This window comes from Triticum dicoccoides, chromosome 4A (assembly GCF_002162155.2).
Source record: "Triticum dicoccoides isolate Atlit2015 ecotype Zavitan chromosome 4A, WEW_v2.0, whole genome shotgun sequence".
In the NCBI taxonomy this organism is placed as follows: Eukaryota; Viridiplantae; Streptophyta; class Magnoliopsida; order Poales; family Poaceae; genus Triticum; species Triticum dicoccoides.
This window is the reverse complement of record NC_041386.1, coordinates 356,774,483-356,799,117: the sequence shown is the minus strand read 5'-3', so window position 1 is coordinate 356,799,117 and position 24,635 is coordinate 356,774,483. Positions and strand designations below refer to the sequence as shown.

Here is a 24,635-nt window from a genome sequence, read left to right as displayed (position 1 = left end):
CCTCGCTCCGAGCACCGCCTCTTGCTTCCACACAATGCCGGCGCCGCCCCTGCTTCCACTCGCCGCTAGCGCCACTTCCTCCCTCGCTCCTGGTGCCGCCCCCTGCTTCCACCCAACGTAGAGCCGCCCCTGCTTCCACCCGCTACCGGCGCCGCCCTCACTCCCAGCTTCCCCCGCCATCGGCGTGCCTCCCTGCTTCTGAGCGCCACCATTGCCACCCTGCATCCAGCCGTCTCCGTCGGGAGCCACCCTAGCGCCACCAACCGCCGCGACCAGCCGTCCCTACCACCGTCTTGGCGACCCTCCCCCAACCCCGCAGTGGACCGTCGCATCTGCGTCGCTGCATCCCGCGGCCACTGCGCACCGTCCAAGTCGGCAGTCCAACTGCTTGCTCCATGCTCGGTCGCTCAAGGAGCTGCATGAAGGTCACCCCGTGCTCCACCTTCCGGACACGCGCCCCTGTTGCCGTGCTCCTGCAGCCACCTCCGGGCGGTGTGCCCGGCCTCCTCTCTCCTCCTGCCATCTCCTAGTGCCACGTCGAGCACACCCCGGGCTGCCTCTTTCTCTTGCTTACTCCCGCACGAGGCACGCTGCCGAGCACGCACCCGGCCGCCCGACCTCCGGTAAATCGACACACTCAGTTTAGTTTGTTTTTTCAATTTGGTTCAATTTTAAAAGAAGTTCTCTCCATCTCTGTAGCTTGCGTGAACTTATAGCTGAGACTAAATGAACTCTGTCCATTTCGACTCTTGAACTGATAGCTGATGATTTTATGAACTAGTAAAAATGTTTTTGTTTCATCCTTGACTCTTGTTCTCTGTTCTTTCACTCTTAAAATTACGTGAATGTGCAGATGCTACTTGTTGATTGCTACTTGACACAACCATTTTTGTCTTGATTTTGCATTTGTATGACACAAATTTGCTATGAGAAAAAACAAGGAGAAACAAAAAAGAAAAATTAGTACATTTGTGCTTGCTAGGTGTTTGTTTGTGTCTCTTAAGAACCAAACAAAACTAGTAACATCCCTATATAGGGCTGTGAGTATGCTCTTAAGTTTGTTGATATGTTTCTAGGACAAAAATGAAAAAAGCATCCTTTTCAGTGCACCTTCGTATGCATTTTCAGTTCATTTTACAGGTCAAGGACAAGTAAATTTAGTGGCATTGCTAAAATCAGAAAATAGTTGGTGCATGTGCAGAAATATTGTCGGTGCAAGTTTCAAAATTATGTAACTTTACATATATCACCTAAATACGTAATGATTTGCAACGAGTTTCTTCAAAATTCTGTAAAGTTTAGATATATCACCTAAATATTGTTAGTGCAAGTTTCAAAGTTCTGTAAGTTTAGATATGTCGTAAAGAAAAATCGAGGAGTCACCATCTGCTTTATATTCATGTTCTCTACAACACAAGTAGCAATGGGACTGACTGGGAGTGATCCCCGAACCATTTCATTAAAGGCCATGGTTTCCCACAATGCTAATGCTACTAGAAAGGAGCTAGAGGCCATGAAGCCTCTTGGCTTGTCCAATTAGCATGTTTGGCCAGTCCTGAAGCGCTTCCTCAAGCTCTTCAACAATAACTGGGCTCCCATCGAAGACGAGTGCTACCGCATCCTTATTGACACCATATTGGGTGGCAAAAGCAATGAACCAATACCTACCACTACACGTCATGTAAGAAATGCTACTTTCGTTTATTTGGTAGCCTTCCTTAATTATCACTTGATGCTCAGCCTTTCCAATTGCACTTTTCACATCAGGTGACGTGCGAAAAAGAGTCCAAGGCTCACAACCCAACACGGGGTCAGACCAGATGACCAACACCTCTCCTTCTCAGTATGACAAGGATGTCAGTGATAATGAAAACCTCCCTCACAGCAGAGCGGCTGAGTGCATACTTGCCATCTACATTTCAGAGCCCCATCAGTTCAGTGTGATCTCTCCCGGTAAGTTCGTGTATTGCTATCTCCAGTGTTCAGAAAGTGTAGAATGGATGATTTATCTCACCTATGCAGCTCACAAATCATATGCTTTGTACAAAAAAAGAAACAAAACACTATGTGTAGGATTTCATGATGTAATTTATCATCAGTTCGTAAAGTAAGCACAAATACAGTTTCATGTGTGTTACAGAAAAAACAATTTGGTTTGTATATTATATAGTAGTTCACTACGCATGTGTCGAGGTACAAATCTTGATCTGTTGGAGGTTCAATGCGTCACTCCTGGAAGGGACATTCTCTCATTAGTATAATGCAATTTGTTATTAAAAATAATAGTGATTCAGTATGTATTATACGAGAAATTCATAAAAAAAGAAGCAAAAAGCAGTGATTCAATATGTATTATACGCCCATTTTTTTAATTCAGCACATGGCTTCCAAACCATGGTTCAGTTTCAGCACAAAATCTCGGTTCAACAAAACCCATGCCGGCTTGGATATATTTTTGTAATCCAACAGATGTGAATGCTAGTCTTCTTACCGACTTACCACTTAATAAGTTATTGGACTGACCAAAACTTTCTGTAGTACTAGTTGACATCTACTATTCACGATCGAATTTGAGCTATAAGTTCCATTTTTCTTCCTTCCCGGTTTGATACATATTTAGGAATTACCTTTGTTAACTTTGGCATCCCCCGACGCCTCGCGCCCCCGAAGAGGCCACACGCTAGATCTAGTAGGGCAACACTGTTGACACCGACGCCGTAGTCCTCCGGTGTCACCCTTCCCGTCCCTGTCCAAGTATAGGACTGACACCAGTCCATCTCTTCCTCGCTTCTCCGTCCAAGCTCCTCGTGCCATGCTTGATGGTCATTTCATCATTATAAAACATAATTTTCTTTCGGTTCTGAACATGGACAATTCTAGGAACATTGTTGTGCAAACCAAAAGTGTGCGATGGATGTTCTCTTCCCAATTTTTGTGTTTTGGAGTAAATCAACATAGATTGTGGACACAGTATGCTCTAAATTTTTGCACTGGATTTAGAGATATGAACAATGATTGATTTTGATCAGTACTTGGTTGTGTGATATTTTGGAACTAGGACGACCTCGTCCTTCGTCTGCTTCTCATTTCCAGCCACATCCAGGACGACCTGGACTTGCTGCCACTAGCTGTTGGTGCACCTCATGTTAGCTCCTAGCTGTTACCTAGTGTGCTTGATGCTACCGCTACAAAGAAGGTAATAAAAGAATATTCGCTGCTGCTATTGTCTTGCAAGTTAAGGAAGGGTCTGATGTTGTGCGGGCATGCATGGTGTGTGCTCTGTGTGTGTTATTTGTGCGGGATGTGAGCTCTGTGATGCTCTAAATAGGAGAATTTGTGTTTATTGAGATACCATAGATGGGTGCCATTAGTCTCCCATTTGTATTTGGGCTTATCAAAGTACACCAGGGAGAGCTATTATGTACGGAAGTTCATGTATTGATGCCCCCCGGAGTCCATGTAGCTCTCCTGCCGTGCTGCCCTCATCGGCCTCGGCTATGGACGTCAGTCCAATCCCGTCGCCCCAGGCCGTTCACTGTCGCAGTGACCAGGGCGTTCATAGAAAATGTTGATTATATTGATAATTAAAACTAGTCTTTGCTCACTTTTGAATTGAAAAAGAAAAGGAGTCTCTGTAATAATAAGTTAATAGAAAAAACATAAACATAATAAACAAAGAACATGAAACACAAAGAATCCATGAAATATGCCGGGAAAACATAGTAAGTTCTAAGAAAATAAATATAGAAGTTCATATTTTGAAACGAATGAAGTATTTGGGAACTAAAATGAAGTATTTCAAAGTACAGAACTCCTGTTTAGGTTTCTTTGTGTACTTCTAATGTTACTATGCATGATCTTGTCGTTATTTTTACATGTTTTACATGATTTCGGTTATTTCGACCTTGACAAATTTCATTTCATCTTGTAACCTTTTTTTCCACTCATCTTATAGGTCGAAGGAGCTCCCTTCAGTTCAATGGATTCAACAAAATAATCGCTGCCACTACATCCTGAGTTCAAGGGATTCCTTAGGGGCCTTCTACACCGTCTTGCTAATGTTGCCATTGCTGGACGCCACAACCATGCTCGTCGTTCTTGTGCTACCATTCACATACTGCTCCCTGCTTTACTCCACCGATATCCATAGGAATAAGTTATATTCAGTTTGCCACTTTTATAATTGATGCTCCTATGTTAACAAAAACAATAGTTGAAGCTCCTAAAAAGCAATTATATGTATGCTGCATCACTTTGGGGAACTACAGCAAACAAAATGAGGAGAGCTTGGTAGTACTTGATTTGTTATAGTACTACTTGAACCCTTTCTGTTGAATATATTGGATCCTATTTATTGCAACCTCGTAGATTGTTGGATGCATGTGGTCCTTCTCTTGTGCATATTCAGTTTTAATAAATGGTGAACTGAATGGAAAAAATCATGCCATCTATAGTGAAAGTTCAGCAAAAAAGGAGAGCTCATTTACGGGTAAAAATTCATGTACATCTATAGGGAAAGTTCAACTAAAAATAGAGTTCATTTATAGGTAATAAAAAATCGATGTACATATAATTGGATCTGTGTGCAAGAAAGGACAATGGGTTTGAATTCACACAAATAAACCAATTGATGAACCTCACAAGTTCGGATATGATGACACATTCAGTGATCAACCCCTAAACATTTCGGACAGTGAAAAATACCTCAGTACAAACGCAAACATATATCAGTACGAGTACTCTGTTTTTTAGACAGGAAAAAACAACACAATGGGTTTCACCTTATTCAAAATTACTCTAAAACGGTTGCGAAGTAGAGAAAATGTTCAACATGAGTAAGTTTCGCATTTTCGATAGCTATCCAACTGTATATTATTTGCCTCATTTCGAAAAACTTAAAAAATCGTGTTGGAAATCAAATTTATCCGTATTCAAATTCGTATTAAAACCATAAGGAATTAGAAAAAAACTTTCTATACGAAACAGTTGCGCATTTTCCATAGCTTTCCAACGATCTATCAGTTGCGTCAATCCGACAAACTGTTTGCAAAAAACACAAAAATACATTTTTATCCAAATTACTTTGAAATCGTATAGAATTTGAAAAAACATTAGATATATGGAAGAAGCGGATTTTCACCACTATACAACGCCATCTTATTTGCTCAATTTCGACAAACCGTTTGAAAATTAACTCCAAAATACGATTCGCGTTTTTGGTTTGGAAAAAAATGTTTTTTCAAAACTGCTCTTACACCATAATATTTTTGCAAAAATAAATTATATGATTGTAATCTAGATGTCAAGAGCTTTCCAACAATATATTACACGCCCCGTTTCGACAAAAAAAACTGCAAAAAAAATTGAACTACAGAAGATGATTTTCAAAGGAAAATAAAAGTATCACTTCAACCGCTCGAATTCATCAGTTCAACCGCTCGAATTCATCAGTTCAAATGCTCAAATTCATCAGTTCAAGTAGGGTAACGGAATAATATTCTGTTACGCGAAATAGAATAGCCCAGATGTATATATAGGACCGTACTATTCTAATCCCAGGATTAGAATAACTATTTGGAACACGGAGCCATATATAGGAGCAGCGGAGGTGTTCCCGAACTCACCAAAAAAAAAAGAAATCCCACCCGAACCCCACGTTCCCCACCTCTCCCTTGCTCCCTCCCTGATCCCCGCCGCCGCCATCCCCGCTGCCGCGCGCCTCCTCCCTCACTGCTCCTCCCCCACGGCCGACGGGCCTCCTCCCCACGGACGGCGTGCCTCCCTCCTCCACCCTCGGCCGACGTGGCTCCTCTCAAGCAGTCGGGCCAAAGGCGAGGGAGTTGCTGCCGCCGCCGCCCTCGCCGGTGTCGTCGTCCTACGAGGCATTGGACCTCTCCGACAACGAGGCGGCGCCGACCGCTCTTGGGCCACCCTGCCCAACAGGGCGCTGATGTACCCCCCGCTGCCGCTCAACGTCGGGAGGTGCACCAGCATCATCATCGGGGAGAAGGCCACCGGGGCCAGAGGCGACGCGCTCTACTCGCTCTACACCAACATGAGCTAATCGCCGTCCCCCCTTCGCTTTCTGGGCTTCAAATTTTCCAAATCCGGGGGAGAGTAGTGTTATTAGTTGCTGAAATTGGTGTCATAAGGATTCGTGCATGCCCGTCTCTCTGTTGTGCGATTGTAGGAGGGGCCCGACACCGGAGGAGGAGAGGGAGGTCGGAGTCCATCGTGGTGCAAAACCAGGACGGCGTCTTCTGTAGCTTCATCAAGAACTTCCTCAGAACTATGGGTGCCAATCTTGTTGGATACAAGTACCAGATTTGGGGCCAGGTACATGACGTTCCCCTTCATGATTCTCGATGTCGCTCGCCTGGATTCCAGACTGATTTACCATGGTAGACATGAACCAATGATGAGTGTTAATGGTCGCTAAGGGAGACCTGGACTAAGGGGTCCTCGGGCGTCCGGCCTGTTGGCCATGGGCCGGACTTATGGGCTATGAAGATACGAAGACTGAAGACTGCACCCGTGTCCGGATAGGACTCTCATTGGCGTGGAAGGCAAGCTTGGCGACTGGATATGTGGATTCCTTTCTTTGTAACCGACCTTATGTAACCCTAGATCCTCCCGGTGTCTATATAAACAGGAGGACTTAGTCCGGATAGGGGACTCATTATCATAGTTATACAAGCTAGGCCACTAGGGTTTAGCCATTACGATCTCAAGGTAGATCAAATCTTGCAACATTCATATTCATCAATATCAATCAAGCAGGACGTAGGGTATTACCTCCATAGAGAGGGCCCGAACCTAGGTAAAACACAGTGTCCCTTCTCTCCTGTTACTATCGACCTCAGACGCACAGTTCGGGACCCCCTACCCGAGATCCACCGATTTTGACACCGACATTGGTTCTTTCATTGAGAGTTCCTCTGTGCTGTCGCTAAATGTTCTAATGGCCCCTTCAATCGTCAATAATGACGCCGTCCAAGGAGAAACTTTTCTCCTCGGACAGATCTTCGTGTTCGGCGGCTTCGCATTGCGGGCCAATTCGCTTGGCCATCTGGAGCAGATTGAAAGCTACGCCCTTTTCCATCAAGTCAGATTTGGGAGCTTGAACTATGTTGCGGACATCTGTGGAGACTTGATCTTCGCCGGATTCGATACCGCGGTAGCCGCTCTCGGTCATCCCGATGATCATGACCTAAATCTGTCATCAGACCGCTTCCAGGAGATCGCTCCTATAACCGTTCTGGCCTTAGAACTGGAGCAGAATGCACCGTCCGAGGACGGGAGGATCAAACCCACCACGGAGGCCACAGATCCCACGGTGTTGGAGCCGCACATAGACTTAACCTCTCATGACGTCTTTGTCACCGGGACTCTGGACTCGTCCCCGAACGTAAATTCCGAACCACGTGAGCCCGCGGACGCCGATCTTGATCGTTTATCGATCCTCAAATTCAGCACCGCAGACATCTTCCAGCACTCGCCCTTGGGCGATGTGCTAAATTCCTGAAAGAACCTGTCCTTGGTGAAGGACTCACAGCCGAACTATATCTGACTTGAACCAGGGGCTGGCGGCAGAGAATTTTGCTTCCCACCCACCTCCCACTTCATAGCCACGGTCGATGATTTGACGGATACACTTGATTACGACTCCGATAACATTGACGGTATGGACGACGATGCCGAAGACAACAGAGGCCACGTATGAAAGACTCGGAGGATGACAATTACCTTCTGCTCTCTGAGGATGAGGTGAGCCTCGGTACCGAGGATTTCATCGTGCCTGAGGAACCTCTTGAGCAGGAGCGCTTCAAGCGCCAACTAATAGCCACTGCAAGGAGCCTGAAAAAGAAGCAGCAGCAACTTCAAGCTGACCAAGATCTGCTCAATGATAGATGGACCAAAGTCCTAGCCGCTGAAGAATACGGCCTTAGTGGCCTAGCCAAAAGCTACCCGAAGAGTAGATTGCTACCCTAGGGCGACGATAAGGTGCTCGAGCCCGTGCCATTATTGCACAAGGCGTCAGGTCGACCAACACGTGGTCTATGCAAAGCGACAACTCAAGCCAAACACCACACCACCCACCTCGCCGTAAAGGCAAGAACAAAGCAGCTCGAGGTTGTGCATACGACCGTCAACAAGACTTGGGTAGTAGAGCAGGACACTCAAGAGCGACCTACAGATCGCGAGGACATACCTCGACACGTGATGACGGCCACCTATTCGGACATGACAAACCTAGCCACGCCCGGGCCGAAAACCGCAAACAGACTCCATCGGAGGTATGTCGTAGTGTGGCCCAGTATAGAGGCGCCACACACCCTCTTTGCTTCACAGATGATGTAATGGAGCATCAATTCCCAGACGGGTTCAAACCCATGAATATTGAATCATACGATGGAACAACGGATCCCACGGTATGGATCAAGGACTTCCTCCTCCATATCCACATGGCACGTGGGGACGACCTTCATGCCATGAAATACCTACACCTAAAACACAAAGGACCAGCTCGGTACTGGTTAAACAGTCTGCCGGAAAATTCTATTGGCAGCTGGGAAGATTTGGAGGACGCCTTTTGCGACACCTTCCAAGGAACATATGTCCGGACACCAGATGCCGATGGCTTAAGTCACATTGTCCAGTAGCCCAGAGAGTCAGCCAGGCAGCTCTGGACTAGGTTCTTAGTTAAAAAGAATCAATCGTCGATTGTCTGGACGCGGAAGCCCTTGCCGCCTATAAACACAGCGTCCAGGATGAATGGCTTGCACCCCACCTCGGTCAAGAAGGACCCAGATCCATGACAACCCTTACCGCTCTAATGACCCGCTTTTGTGCATGAGAAGACAACTGGCTTGCTTGTAGAAGCAATAGCGCCAGCGACTCGGGCACTTCCAAAATCCGAGATGGCAATGGCAAGCCACGACGAAGCAAACACAACAGTCACAATGATAATGAAAGATCACGCGACACAGCGGTCAACGCCGGATTCAGCAATCCCAAGCCTGGTCAATGGAAAAAGCCATTCAAGGCAAACAGAGACGGACAATCCAACCTAGACAGGATACTGGACCGACCCTGCCAGATTCACGGCCACCCCAATAAACCAGCTAGTCATACCAACAAAAACTGTTGGGTCTCCAAGTAGGCTGGCAAGCTCAACGCCGAACACAAGGGAAGGGGGCCGCCAGGCAATAGGGATGACGGAGTGGTTCACCAGCCAAATGCCGGGGGCCAGAAGCAATTTCTCCCGAAAGATCGATCAAATCCGGAGCAGAAATAGTAGTTCGGCTTCCGTTGCCCATCTCATATACCCGTTAAAACTATATCGCGCATACATAACTACCCACTTAAGATACCATGGGCATTGGCGGAAGCATAATACAGACGAGTCTGCAAGCACTCTGGTAACATTTTTATCTACTTTCCTTTTTCTTTCTTCATTACCTCTTAAAAACAGGTGGTGCAAAGGAGAAACATCTAAGACCGACTTTATTGGAGTTCGGATCCGTACACTCACCTATGGAGATACTTCCATCAAGGATTTCCCCTCGCCGAGGACAGGCGGCGCAGATGTGCGACAGGAGGTCCAAAATAACTTTTTGTAGACCATACTCTTTTTTGAGCCTGTAACATGCCTTTTTCCTCTGCCTTTGACCCAGGGTATATCAAATAGCCGGGGTCGTGGCCTTTATATATATCAAGTAATTTTTGGCATATCGCTCAGGTCCCAGTTCACATTACCCGAATTAATCATCCATGTATTTCCGCAAATGCATATGCCTCCTATGGTTGTTTCACAAGATATACCCCGGCTTAAACTTGCCAGGGGCTCGATACGGGAACAATTGAGTTGCCAACAAAGTCCGAACAGCTTTTACAGCATACTTCGGCATCGCGAGTTTGGCCTTATATGCATCAGCTCCGAATCATGTCTCAGGTCAATAGTTGGGTTCCGAGGCTCCTGTGCTTGCTATCCTACGTTCCGCTCTATCGGCTAGGGTAGTAAAGGGAGAACTACTGCGATTATGCTTCCGGTTCACCTGTCTTAGCACCTCAGTAGAGAAAGCCAAAAACTGAGTGTCATGATGCGGCGAGAGCTGCTCAACCACTCATTGACTTATCGAAATCTCTAGCAATTCCTCTGTGTCACACGAAGGACCTCTTTTCGGTCAAATATGTACACACATCGTATGAATAAGCCGCATACATACCAGGGGCTATGTCGTAGACCCACCATAAAACTCCTATGGCTAAGTGAAAGTGTTAACGCCCTATAGTCTGGTTGCCTGGTTCGCCGCACTGACACCTCCTTCACGGACCAAGATGTTGGGTCAAGAGTGATCAAATGATTTTCCAAACACCCGCATACTTCGTACGAGGGGGCTGAAGCCGATGACTGGAAAACTTCCAGGTTATATTAAAACAACCGCACAGGAGGAACACAAACTTTCGAGCAATATATATAAAAATAGATTAACTATAAATTTTCTTGTACAATTCTCATACACCTCACTCAAACATTATGTCTTTCGAGCATTGACCCTCTATCAAGCGGGCGGCCACTAGGACATCTTCAAAATAATGCTCAGGTTCGCGGTGGTCCTTGCCCTTGGGTGGACTCTTCACCGCAACATCGATGGCCTTCATCATCCCCCAGAATGTCTTGACTCGGGCAAAGGCCATCCGTGCACCCTCGATGCACACCAACCTCTTCACAGCGTCGATACGTGGCACCGCGTCAACAAGCCGTTGCACCAAGCCGAAGTTACTATTTGGAACAGGCTCCATTGGCCATAACCGGGTTATGATGTTCTTCATGGCAGCGCCGGATATCCTATGAAGCTCGGCCCACTGGGACATCATCTCATTTAGCAACAGGGGGCGCTTCAATGCACTGGATTGTGACCACAAAAGCTTCTCTGTTGCATACCCCCTCTCGCGCCTGGTAAAACTGCGCCGCATTGGAAGAACTCTTTGGCAAGTCTAAAAACTCGCCCGAAGAACTCCATAATTGGTTAAGCCGAGCATAGTTCGGATCGCCGAACTTAGTCTGTACCAAAAATGGCTCACTAGCCGCAATCTCCCTAGCTTGCCGAATCTCCTCACGGGCAGCTCTGGATTCAGACCGCGCTTCTCTCGCCTCTTGTAAGGCCCTGTCAACTTCAGCCGTTTTGGCTTCATTCTCCTTCTCAAGGAGTTCACAGCGGCTAGCAGCATTTTTTAGTTCAAGTGCCATCATGGATATCTTCTCCTCGTCTTGACGCCGAGCAGCTCATTCGGCTTTTAGCTCAGCCGATGCCTTTTCGGCAGCCGCATTACTACACCGGGCCTACTCCTTGGCCTGGACCAGCTCCGCCCGAAGAATTTCAATGGCGGCAGCACCATCTGCAGTCATGCATATTACAGTATATGACTTTTAGCATCATGCTTATATCACAACAATGTATGTGAAGGGACTGCGCTGAATACATACCTTGCGATTCGTCAAGACGCATATTGATTAACACAATGTCATCCCCGGCCACATCAAGCTTCGGTTGCAGCTCGGCAACATCCATAGTCTGGGAAGTAGTAAGGGGGGAAGTAGCCTGTGTTCAAGTTAATCAGATTAGTCCTTTGAATATTTCTTCTTGATCCTCCGTTCGCCTCCCATGGGAAGCCAACCCGAGTCTCAGGGGCTACTATCTATACACAGGTGTATTTTTTGAATAAAACACGATTGCACATATTACAGTACAAACCTAGAAGCCTCTTAGTAGGCTCGCAAAGGCCTCATTCAATCCGCTCTTCGCGGACGGGACCTTTTCAACCACCGTGCCCATTAGGGTACGATGTTCCTCCGAGACGGACGCCTGCCGCAGCATGTTCGTCAAGATATCCGGCGCCTCTGGGTCTCTAGAGGCTGCCGTAAGAGTACGACCACCCTTTGAAGGGATCCGTTTATTCGTATCCGGCTGTATACCGGATTGCTCGGGGCCCCCGTTGTTGTTCCCCGGACCCTGGGCTACCGAAGTATCACCTTCGGGCAATGTCTTCATCATCCCTTGCACCACTTGTTGGTCGGGCAAGACCCACTTCGACGACACCTCTAAGTCGTCCGCCCTATTGGACGGAGAGGCCGATGGGGGCGTATTGCTTTCCATCATCTCTAGGAGAATGTCCCCCGAGGAAGAGGATTATTGAGGAAGACTGTGTGTTGAGCTGCAAAATCAAAAAATATATATTCCAGGCATTATAAGAAAGGAATGGAACATGTTTAAAACAACCTTGATTCACTTACGATTTGGCCTGAGGCTTGTCCTCGTCATGAGACTGCACTTCGACGTCCTCCAAGCCCGAGCGATCCACCTAAGGCATCTTGCCTCGCTTAGGAGCCTGCTTCTCCCGATCTTCAGAGGAGGTCCTTCTCTTCCTAGGAGGAAAGGAGACATTGGCCCCCCCTTCACTTTTGTCTTCGGATGAGGGGACTTTGATTCCTCCAGACACAATGTCTGATGCACCCTTGGAATAGGGGCCATCTTTGGTCCTCTCACTCTCCGCCTCCCCCTCCTTCACAGGCATTTAGTATGGTGCTAGGGCCAGCATCCTTGTTAGAACAGGATTCGCTGGGCCCTCGGGCAGAGGGCCGAACACATAATTAGCTCCACCATCTTTGTCCAACCCTGTAAGAAGATAACTTGCTCAGTACCATATTCGGTATGCATAATTACAAAGTGTTCGGGAGCCAAGTGCTTACCGGGATATCCGGACGGTTGCAGTTAAGGCCAGCATCTTCGGTGGTGTCTAGCCAATTTTTCCGCTTCCCGAAAAATAACTTCCACATCCCTTTGTGTGTGGTGCCGAAGAAGTGTTGCAGGGTTTGTGGTCCTTCTAGATTAAACTCCCACATGAGGCAGACCTGCGCTGGCACGACAGGATTCGGCGAACTAACATCACTTGGATCACGTTGACAAGATTGATGTCTCTCTCGAGGAGGGTTCAGATGCGGCTTTGTAAAGTATGCACTTGATTAACTGATCCCTGGTCCAGCCCCTTGTTGTCCCATGATGCAAGCTGTAACGGTGGGCTAGGACGGAATGTGGGGGCAGCTACCCACTTGGTGCTGCAGGGCTCGTTAATGTAAAACCACTCCCGCTGCCAGTGATTGGAAGCTTCGGTAAAAGAACCTTTTGGCCAAGGAGTGCTGGTGAGTTGGCTAATTGTAGCATCGCCGCACTCCACCTGTTCCCCATCGACTACCTTCGGCTTCACACTGACGGTCTTGAGCCATAAGCCGAAGTATGGGGGGATTCGGAGGAAGCCCTCGCATGTAATGATAAACACCGAGACGTGGAGGATAGAGTCCGGGGCTAGGTCATGGAAATCTAGTCCGTAATAAAACATTAGCCCCCGGACGAAGGGGTGAAGAGCAAACCCTAGCCCCCGGAGGAAGTGGGAGATGAACACGACCCTCTCCCCAGATCTGGGGGTCGGAATAACCTGTCCTTGAGCAGGAAGCCTGTGGTGGACCTCCGCGGTCAAATATCTGGCTGCCCAAAGCTTTGCGATATCCTCCTCCGTAATGGTGGAAGCCACCCATCGGCCTTGGGAGCTAGGTCCGAACATAATGGGAGGCTTGAAACGATGAAGTCGAACCTTGGGTGCTAGAACTCGAGGTCGGGAAGGCTGAGGAGAGGTTTGGCATAAAAAAGGCCCTTGGTTCCTTTATAAAGGCAGCGGGTCTTGGACGCCTCCTCTAAGCCTAAGAACCTACCTATTCCTAAGGAATCTTTCCCGCAAGACGGTTGGGTTACCCACGCTCATATTGATGAAAATCCCGTAATTAGGGGACACGATCTCTGCTTAGACAAGACGTGTCAATGACAACCACGCGCCAAAACATGGAACGGCGGGACGGGAAACGGTTCGAAATAATGATCGAGAAGCGTGATGTCATATTACTAAAGTTATCAGCAGATTGGATTCGTAGAATACTATACTCTCTACGGCTGGATGTTATAGGTCCAGACATGATCAGTCATCCAAAGACTATTTTGGAGTTCAGAAGGAGGAACCTGCCTTGCAATGTCAAAGATAGCACTACGCCCCGGACACCTTGTCATTGAAGCCAGGTTCAGGGGCTACTGAGGGAGTCCTAGACTAAGGGGTCCTCGGGCGTCCGTCCTGTTAGTCATGGGCTGGACTGATGGGCTATGAAGATACGAAGACCGAAGACTGCACCCGTGTCCGGATAGGACTCTCCTTGGCATGGAAGGCAAGCTTGGTGACTGGATATGTAGATTCCTTTCTTTGTAACTGACTTATGTAACCCTAGATCCTCGAGGTGTCTATATAAACCGGAGGACTTAGTCCGGATAGGGGACTCATTATCATAGCCATACAAGCTAGGCCTCTAGGGTTTAGCGATTACGATCTCGAGGTAGATCAACTCTTGTAATACTCATATTCATCAATATCAATCAAGCAAGACGTAGGGTATTAGCTCCATAGAGAGGGCCTAAACCTGGGTAAAACACCGTGTCCCTTGTCTCCTGTTACCATCGACCTTAGACGAACAGTTCAGTACCCCCTACCCGAGATCCACCGGTTTTGACACCGACAGTCACCAATGTAGGGGAACCGGGTCGATGAGCTTAAGAGCCGGTTCAAGCGGCTTCTTGGCGTTATCGTGTAAGATTCATTCTCCGTGCGTGACATGTCCATGAATTGTATGGATTTCATTAACTATTTTTGATTTGTGCAGGTTTGCCCCTAGTATAACCACGCTTACGGGGAGTTTCAGAAGCATGAGGGCATGCATCCCCAAGTGCCAGTCCATGCAGGTGAGGACCAACAGTTCTGCTCTGGTAAATCCATTTTCAAACATTGGGAGATTCATTAGTGAACTTGAATGGATTCGTTTAAACCAAGGAGGCATATTATCTTTAGCTGTGGAATTTTGCTGCAGATTCAACACGTCAGTGGGCTTTCAAAAAGGATTGGTAGGAGAAGAGGAGCAGAGCTGACTCTGCTCAAGATCACCTTTCTACAACAATGTAAGTAGCTTCCCTTAAGAAACTTATTGAGCCTTCGGATCGACGTGTCGGGAATTGGGAGCTAATCTGTGAGATGTATTTGTTTCATCAGTACCTAAAGGCAGTGTGTTTCTTTCCTGCATTTGCAACAGATGACGAAGCGCTACGAACTAGATTTCAGAGAGAGGGTTGGGAGGATGGGATACAAGGTGCAGACATCAGTGAAGAACTTCCAGATGACTTTGGAGGTAAAAATTGTGCCTGAACTAGATCTGGCCGCTGCGGCCAGTGCCCCGACCAAATCCTGATGCCCAGCACCCTCCCACATCCCATGGCTTGCGCGCCTCCAACAATGGCCACCGCCTTCCCCACCCACGAGAGCCACCAACCCCCCACCGGCCGCGACGGCCATGGAGGATACTGCGGCCGTCTAGAGGCCGCCGTGCGATCCAGCTACAGTTCAGAGCCGCCAACAGCTGTAAGCCACACTCATACCCAACAGCACTGCTGGCGCAAAGGTCTTCCTACTTGTACCGGTGCTTGGAGGCGCGTCGGAGCACTGCTGCCCACCTTGGCAGCTGCATAATTGATTCCCCTAGTTTTAACAAGTACATGCTGTGTTTGTGTGACCGATCTCTACCTGTTTCACATCGAGCAGGTATTTTGTCTTGCAGATACCGGTGAGGCCAAAAGTGCCATTGGGGATCAAAGGAGGAAGCACCAAAAAAGTAGCCACGCGATCCAGTACAACAAGTTGCAGGCAGTGCAACATTTTTGTGCACTTCAGTTCAGCTTCTACTCGCGTGCCACGCTGCCACTACCCTGGTGGTGCAACACGCCTCTCCCTATTAATTACTGCGTGCGAGAGCAATGCAGGTGTTGCCCTTGCACACACAGCCTCAACAGGTGTTGTATATTTTAGTAACAGTTTCATGATGTTGTAGATAGGTGGTATTTGTGCCCGTGGGTGTTTGTGATTATTCCTAAATGGGGATAGCTCATTTCATATTTCAGTTGCTTAACATCTTGTGTAGTGTGTGCTAATGCACGCGACACAACTGCTGCCTAGCAGCACATGCATGCCACCAATCATCCTAGTAGTATCCTTTTTTGGTCATATGTGTGTGCTACTACATGTTCAGTTGTCAGTTGTGAATTAGATACATGAGATTTGACATTTCCCGTTTCCAAAATATTGATGAATATTTCTACATGTGTATATTGAACTTAAGAATTTGCATCCGATTTTTATAGACCAAAATAACATAGTTTAAAAAGGGAATAAATAAAATAAGAAATCACGTGAAGTTCACTAGGAATACATTGGAAATAGGGAGAACAAAAACATTGACGTTATTTTTTTCAAAAGTATTTTTTTTAGAAAACCATCAAATTAAAAGAAACAAACGTTTGAAAATCTAGGATCGCTAAATAAAGAAGTTCAAAGAAAAAACTAACAAACATAAAACTCAGGTAGAGCAATTAGATGTCATATAAAAATAAAAAATTCACATTTCTAAAATAAACTAGGATTTTCCCGGCTTCTAAAAAACCCTAGAAGTTCAAATTTAAATGATTAAGGGTTCAATGTTTATTAAATAACTAATATTTTCCTAATTGCTAATGAATAAATATGTAAGTTAAAAAACAGAGCATTTCATAACTTGTAAAACAAATGATTTTCTCTGTTTTTTTCAAATCTAGAAGTTCAAATTTTACAAGACAAAAGTTCAGTGCTGATTACAAACCAAGAAGGTCAAATTGACAAAACAAAACAGTTCATAAAATACGGGTTTCCCTATTTCTAAAAAATCTAGAAGTTTAAATATAAATAATACAACAGTTCGATGTTTATTACAAAATCAATAAGTTTAGATAAAATATTGTTCATAAAGGTTTATAAAAAAGAGAAGTTCAACTGAAAATAACGAAGCAGTTCGATGATTATTTCGAAACTAGGATTTCCCTATTACTCAAAGAATAAACCAAGAAGTTCAAAATTAAAAAAGGGCAGTTCAAAAAACATTGAAAAACGGATTCCCCTATTTCTAATAAAAGCAAGAGGTTCAAATTTAATGATGAAGAATTTCGATGTTTATTACAAAACCAAGAAGTTCCAATTAATAAATATTAGTTCCAAAAAATTATATAAATCAGATTTTGCATGTTTATATACTAAGAAATAGAAAAAGGCTCACTTAGAAAATGTTAACTCTCAAAGTTCAAATTTAATAAATTGGATAGTTCGACAAAAAATAGAAAACAAAAAAGAGACATACATATCTTTGTACAGAAAAATCCCATGGAATTTTCCTTTTGTTTTTGGAAAATGGATGTTTCTCTTTCCTTAAAAACACCAAGATGTTCAAATGTAAATAACAAGCAGTATGATATTTATTAAGGAATTAGGATTTTTCCCGTTACTAAAGAATAAAATTAAGTAGCCCAAATTTAAAAAATAGAGAAGTTACAAATTTTGTAGAGAAAATCGATTTTCACCGTTTCTAGAAAAAACCTAGAGGTTCAAGTTTAAATAGGGGAGAAGCTGAGTGTATAAATAGCGGCGTGTTTTCAATAGCTTTCCATCGGTATATCATTTGCTCAATTCTGGTAAGTGGTTGGGAAGTTACGGTATATCACTTGCTCCAGAAGTTCAACCTCTTCACGAAGTGCATTTTTGGAGACACTGTTTTTCTGATAATGCCAAACGCATGATCTCAGAAGTTCAGATTGATAACTGCCAGAAGTTCACATACTACATGGTGTGCATTTTGTATTCAAAAAGAATGAAACTGCAAGGCCTAAAGTTTTGTTGCTAGAAGTTCAAGTGCTCGGCCCGAGAAATTTCAAAACTTCTTCTGAGAGAGGTTGAATAAAAATACATGACAGAAGTTTAAGGTGAAAACAATGAGAAGTTCAACTACTACAAGGAATGCATTTTAGGTGAGAATAAAAGTATAGAAAAATAAAAGCTCAAAAGGTTTATTGAAAGAAGTGCAAGTGCTCTGTCCGGGGAAGTTCAAAATTTTTACAAGAGAGGTTCACCTTGTATTTCCATGTTCGATTTTTTCGTATAAAAATTGAATACAATTCTTTACTCAAAATATAAAATGGTGAAGTTCAAATTGAAATAACAGAGAAGTTTGGAGTTTATTAAAACCTTGGATTTACCTGTTAAAAAAATTAAAAACACAATGCCACTTTTTTCACTTTTAAAAACAACTCATAAATGAAAAAAAATGGTTGCTAGAAGTTCAAGTGCTCGACGAGGAAAAGTTCAAAAAATTCTTATGAGAGAGGTTCACCGTGTATTTAGATGTCCAAAATACATAAAAAATATGTTGTTTTTTTATGTTTTAAAATATTTCTCTCAAACCAGAGAGAAGTTCAAAGTGATGACAACCGGAGGTTCACGTACTACATGGTGTGTATTTCATATAATAAAAAATACAATAAAGTGAGACAGAGTGAAGTTCAAACAGACATGCCCCGGAAGTTCAACTACTTCACGCACTGCAAAAAATAGCACATCAAAAAACAGCACGTCCAAAACAGAGTGAAGTTCAACTACTTCACGCAGTGCATTTCCATTAGCGATGAACATAGAAATCATGATCTCGCCATTTTCTAGTTTACTTCAAAACATCAGGAATATCATATGTGTAAGTTCAAGTCCTCGGTCGGAGAAAGTTAAAAAATTTATTGTGAGAGAGGTTTGTACAAAAGGAATATCATTTGTGTAACACTAACGAATGGATGAGAAAATTACAAACAAAAATACGTCATAGAAGTTCAACGTGAAAACAACAGGAAGTTCAACTATTATGCTGAATGAATTTCAGATAAAAAAACTTCTAAAATCATCGCGAGTATGAAAAAATGATCAACACGGGAAAGTTGCGTGTTTGCAGCAGCTTTCCATCGGTATATCACTTGCTCAATTCCAGTGAGTGGATGGAGAGCTACGAGAAAAAAAACGTGAAAAATAGAGTGAAGTTCAAGTAGACATGCTGAGAAATTCAAGTTCTTCACGCGGTGCATTTTCGAAGAATCTGTTTCGCGATAAAGGCAGAACGCATGATCTAGCTGTTTTTGAAATTACTTGAAAAGGCTAGGAATCAGAGAAAACCATCAACATGATGAAGTTTTGCGTGTTTCGTAGCTTTTGAACGGTATATTATTTGCCCCATTTCGATGAAGTCTGTAGAAATTACAGAAAAATGTGTTTTTAGACATTTTCAAAATTGACTAAAAATTGAGAGAAATAATATATACCAAAAAGTTTTGCATTTCCTCAAGCTTTCCAACGCCGTATCATTTGCTGCATTCAGACGTATGGATAAAAATTAGCTCGAAAATACAAACTCGGTGGAACTTGTACCATTTTCTAAATTTTTTAAACCATTCAAAATTAGAAAAAACTTTCAACATGAAAAAGTAGCGCATTTTCATAAGCTTTCCAATGCCATATCATTTGCCTCAATTGGATTAGCCGTTTATAAATTACATTGAAAATACGAACTTGGCTGTTCGGTTTGTGAAATTTAACGATTTTCCAAATTCCTCTTTATCCATAGGGAATTAGAGAAATCTTTCAACATGTGGAGGAGCGGGTTTGCAGAAGTTTTCCAACGCCGTATTATTTGCCTCATTCCGATAAACGGTTTAGAAATGCGATCGAACATACGGTTCACGTATTTTGTATGAAGAAAAAAATGGTTTTCAAAACTGCTGTTAAAACGCTTACATTTTGCCAAAAATTTAACTTGGGTCATGATACTCGTGTCCACAGCTTTCCAACGCGCAAGCCCCATTTGGACAATGTTGGCGGAGGTTCAACCTAGCACTGGGAGAAGTTCAACGTACCACTGCCTGAGCAGGTCAGGTTGTGATCATAATAGTATTCTCATCTCGTGATCAGAATAGTGTTTATATGCGGAGGTTCAACCTAGCACGAGATGAGAATACTATTTTGATCACAACCTGACCTACCCAGGCAATAGTACGTTGCCACATCAAAGTTGTGCATTGAGTATTCAAACATCACACAAACACCTCTTTGGTCCACACGCAGGCGATGGTATGTAGTTCTATATTGGATGATCACTCACGTGCGACGTACGCTTCGCTTCTGTGCTGGGCCTGTGAGTTCGTCGTCCATCACTTTGACCCAGTGAGAGAGAGGTACGTTTGATGAACAAGGAGGATTAATTCTTTTAGGGCTGTGTTACTAGGTGTATAGTACGTGTCGAAGGGGGTGACCAACATATATAGTCCCGTGATCAGAATAGTGTTTATGTATGTATATATATGTATATATGTGTATATATATATGTGCTGGTCACCCCCTTCGACACGTACTATACAGCTAGTAACATAGCCCTAAAAGAATTAATCCTCGTTCATCAAATGTACCTCTCTGTCGCTGGGTCAAAGTGATGGACGACGAACTCACGGGCCCAACATAGAAGCGAAGCATACGTCGCACGCGATTGATCATCCTATATAGGACTACGTACCATCGCCTCCATGTGGACCAAAGAGGTGTTTGTGTGATGTTTGAATATGCAATGCAGAACTTTCATGTGGCACCACATATATAGGAAACCAAAAAGTCCCCACAGATAGCGCGAGGTTCATGATGCGTGGTATGTGCTATATGTATGTACTTCTACTGTATATCACAAACCAGAAAAGAATCATTCCTTGATGGTCAAATTAACCTCTCTCTCGTTAAGTCAAAGTGATGGAGGACAACCACGCATGCCCACAGATGGAAGCGGCACACGCGACTGGGTCCCTATAGGGTAACCACTGCCTGCATGGTATTGCATGATGTTTGAATACCAATATAATGTACAACTTTGATGTGGCACCTTCCTCGAGAACCGGAAAGTCCCCACATGGAGCGAGGTTATGACACACACACACACACACACACACATATATATATATATATAGTATTCATGTTACCCCCTCTTTGACATTTACATACTCCTACCGTGCATATACATAACACAAACCAAAAAATAACCATTCTCGTTGGTCAAATTAACCTCTCTCTCGTTGTGCGTTCAACTGGTCGACGACCTCGTGGGCTCACAGAGAGTGGCACAAGCAAGTGATGTCATAGGACAAAACCACCGCGTGCATGTGCCCCTGTGTTATGTGATGTTTGAATACCCAATGCACAACTTTGACATGGCGCATGCTTCGCAAACCGGAAACACACTACACCACGATGCATGTAGCCCCCTCACTTCAAGCCGGTGGGAGGGTGTGTACGCACGTGCTCGAACTTTGATATGGAATCTCACCATGATCCACACCACACATCATTCAACCATTTTTATAAAGTGATTGATTTCCTAGGGATTTAATGTGCAAAAATCAAATTTGAGATACATGTGCACCAAAATGGATTGCAAAATCATATGTGTCCCTGGGTGCATGTTTCCCTGTGCAAGAGATTTCAAAACATTGAGAATATATGTTTTAAAATTCAGTAATCCAAAACTTAGTTGAAATTCATGAAACTTATCATGGTGTCATATAAGGACACCAGTAGATTGTGATATTGTATTTTTTGTCAAATTTGAGACTCATTTTGATATAATCTTCTCACAAACGGGAGATTATTAAAAACTGGCAACCAATATCTCATATGGATTATTTATTCAGACTGTGTGCATTAGACCATGCCATGCTTCAGTTAAGTAGTAAAGCGGCATAATGAATCATCAATAAACCAAAAAATATACGTGCTGCCACACACCTCGTGTGTCGTGTGAGCAGGCATGAGTTGACGGGACGCATGCGAGCAGTCCGTTGCGCAGGCACACCAGGAGGCATGCGTGCAGGTGTGCGTATTGATGGGAGGCGTGCGAGTAGCTATATGAAATGATGGTAGGAATGGCAGAAGTACGCCTCGCAGGCTCACCAGGAGGCGAGATAGCCTTTGACTGCCGCCCACCTCGCTCCCACTGGTTCATATTAATTGCGCACCCGAGCTGTCTACTATAATAGGTGGCCGCACCCCTGGTCCATAGTGGTCACCAACGTCTGGACTCTGAAGTGTATGAGGATGCCGCTAAAGCGCACCATCGGAGGGAGTGGCGACGCTAGTGCTGGTGAAGCACCCGCGCAACGCATGAAGCTGGGTACAGAGGTTGCCATCGCCGCCGACGAGGTCTCGCCTGGGCAACAGCATAACCTTGACTTTGTCGGCGCCCTCGTGCCCCCAAACGAAGCCGGAGGTCAACAGCAACTCCGGCAATCACTGCGACTCCGATGGAAAACCGGTTAGTCATCTATATACCCATTTATGCGGGAAACATATCTTGTGTTTTCTCTGCTTACTTCCCCCTCTATATTTTTTTGGGATACAAATCCTATGGTTATGTTCTCTCAATCCATGAAATCAGAGTAATAAAGATCCGTTAAATGCACATAATGCATTGAGTGTGTGAATTTTATCTGTATAGAGTTAGTGATTAATTGTTTGTTTTGTACAAATGATTTTTGCTAATAACCCGACTAGGGTTAGCTTGCGTGCTAATAATTCATGGCCAGATCTTGAGAATTGATTTTGAATGTCCTACATACATGTATGTGCCTTTTTTTCTGCTAGATCTTGAGAATTGATTTTGAATGTCCTACATGTATGTTTTTTCCATTTTTTCTTTCAGATTGGTATGTACACAGATGGGGCTTCAGCCAGTGATGCCGCTGGATGTAGATCTTGGACCCAGCTGCGCGGCCAGAAGCGGCCACACCCCCTGGACCTGAGGAACCAGTAGAATCTTCGGTGGACCGCATCAGCGATCTCCCGGACAACATCCTTGGGGAGATCATCTCCCTTCTCGCCACCAAGGATGGCTACCGCACATAAGTCCTCGCATCTCGGTGGCGCACTCTGTTGTGCGCCGCACCTCTTAATCTACACCGTCGTCAGCTATCTGTCAATGATGATTCTAAACTCCCCGGAGCCACCATCTCCTCCCACCAGGGCTCCGTTCAATGCATCTGCATCCCGACATGCTACCTGCTGGACATACCTTGCATGGTGGCCGCCTGGCTGACATCCTGTCAATTCGATAGACTCCCGCAGCTTGAGTTCTACCATTAGTACAACGATAGGTTACCACCAATAACTGCATCTGTGCCCTCACCACCAATGCCCATCTCATGGTTTTCCTCCTCTCTCCACACCTCCACCTTGACCCGATGCCATATAGCAGACAAATTGGTACAAATGCGTCGACTGCCACTGCTGAAGAAACTTGGGCTTGTGTTGGTTCATCTGTCAAAGGCCTCACTCCACAACATCATCCACTCCAGTTTCCCTGCCCTGGAGCATTTGGTGCTTCTTTTTGGAAATGTAATCCATATCCCTTGTCTCAAAATAAAGTCTCCTCACCTTGTAAGCATTGGAATTCATTTTGAAGGACAGGAGCTCATCCTCGAAGATACCCCTTCACTTCAAAGGTTGCTCCTTGATTGTTGTTATAAACCTTCGGAAATAACTATGGTCTCTGTGCCAAAAATGGAGTCCTTGGGTGCAATTCATGATCCATTTAAATGGTTCGAGATGGTGTTGGCCTCCACACCTATTGAGGTACTGTATATTATTCATGTACACTTTTTTAATTTGCATTTTTCGTTTGTGTGCATAAGTTAAGTATCATCTTGGAGTACACTTTCAATGCTAATATTATGTTCTATGCTCAATGAAGAGCTTGTCCATCCTATCAGTGGTGGTGGATTCTGTCAAGACCTTATATATCAGTATGTGGTGTTTTGATCTCAACATCATTATTGCCTTGCTACAATGATTTCCATGTCTGGAGAATTTGTATATAAAGGTGACAATTTCACGCAGATTGAAAGCCCATATATAATGTACTATAATTAATCATTCAGCTATCGCTCTTTCAACATAATCTTTTTTAGACATTAACTGTTTTCAATCTTCATCTCTATTTAGGCACCAACACATGGATATATGGTTCAAGAAGCACCAAGATTTTCTCATATCTCATGATATTCGTTTGAAGACAGTAACGCTGGAAGTATATCCATCCAACAGTCCAAACAATAGCTTTGTCACATTCTTCATGTTGAATGCGAGGGCGCTATTGTCCGTGAGGATTAAGTTTTCCAACAAGAAATTTCTCATGAAACTGTATGTGGAACAACATAAAAATAACTTTCAGGTGGACCTAACGGCTTCTGTTCATGCTCGGCTTATATTTACAACAACTTGTCATCATCATGGACTAGTAGAACTTTTGTACTAGGATCTTGATTTTATGGATCGAACCGATCCATTTGATTGTGACAACCAAAAACATTGGTTGAGTCAGATGTTATTGCCCTGTTCAATCCGGCGTATGTGTAAACCTGATGAACAATTAATCCTCGTTCTTTTGTACCTTTTGTAAGATGGAGTTAGACACTGTTTCCCTTTTCAACTAGGGTTTGACCCACATTTTCTTTCATACTGGGCGTCTGTGCTCCTATAGGTACTACCTCTGTCGTGGTTTATTGTTTATTGGCCCCTTCGTATTTTGTAGTACCAAACTTTGACCTTAGATTTAACTA

General features: G+C 44.4%; 1 long non-coding RNA gene and 1 pseudogene across 1 annotated transcript; both read left to right on the top strand.

Moving 5' to 3' along the window:
- The first annotated feature begins 23 nt into the window (after positions 1-23).
- LOC119288911 lies at positions 24-4,338 on the top strand. The gene is made up of 5 exons (XR_005141343.1): positions 24-623; positions 1,466-1,681; positions 1,768-1,953; positions 3,059-3,196; positions 3,956-4,338. It is a non-coding gene; the product is annotated as an uncharacterized LOC119288911 (long non-coding RNA).
- A 42-nt stretch (positions 4,339-4,380) lies between these two features.
- Positions 4,381-22,831, top strand: LOC119283518 (annotated as a pseudogene).
- The last annotated feature ends 1,804 nt before the right edge of the window (positions 22,832-24,635 follow it).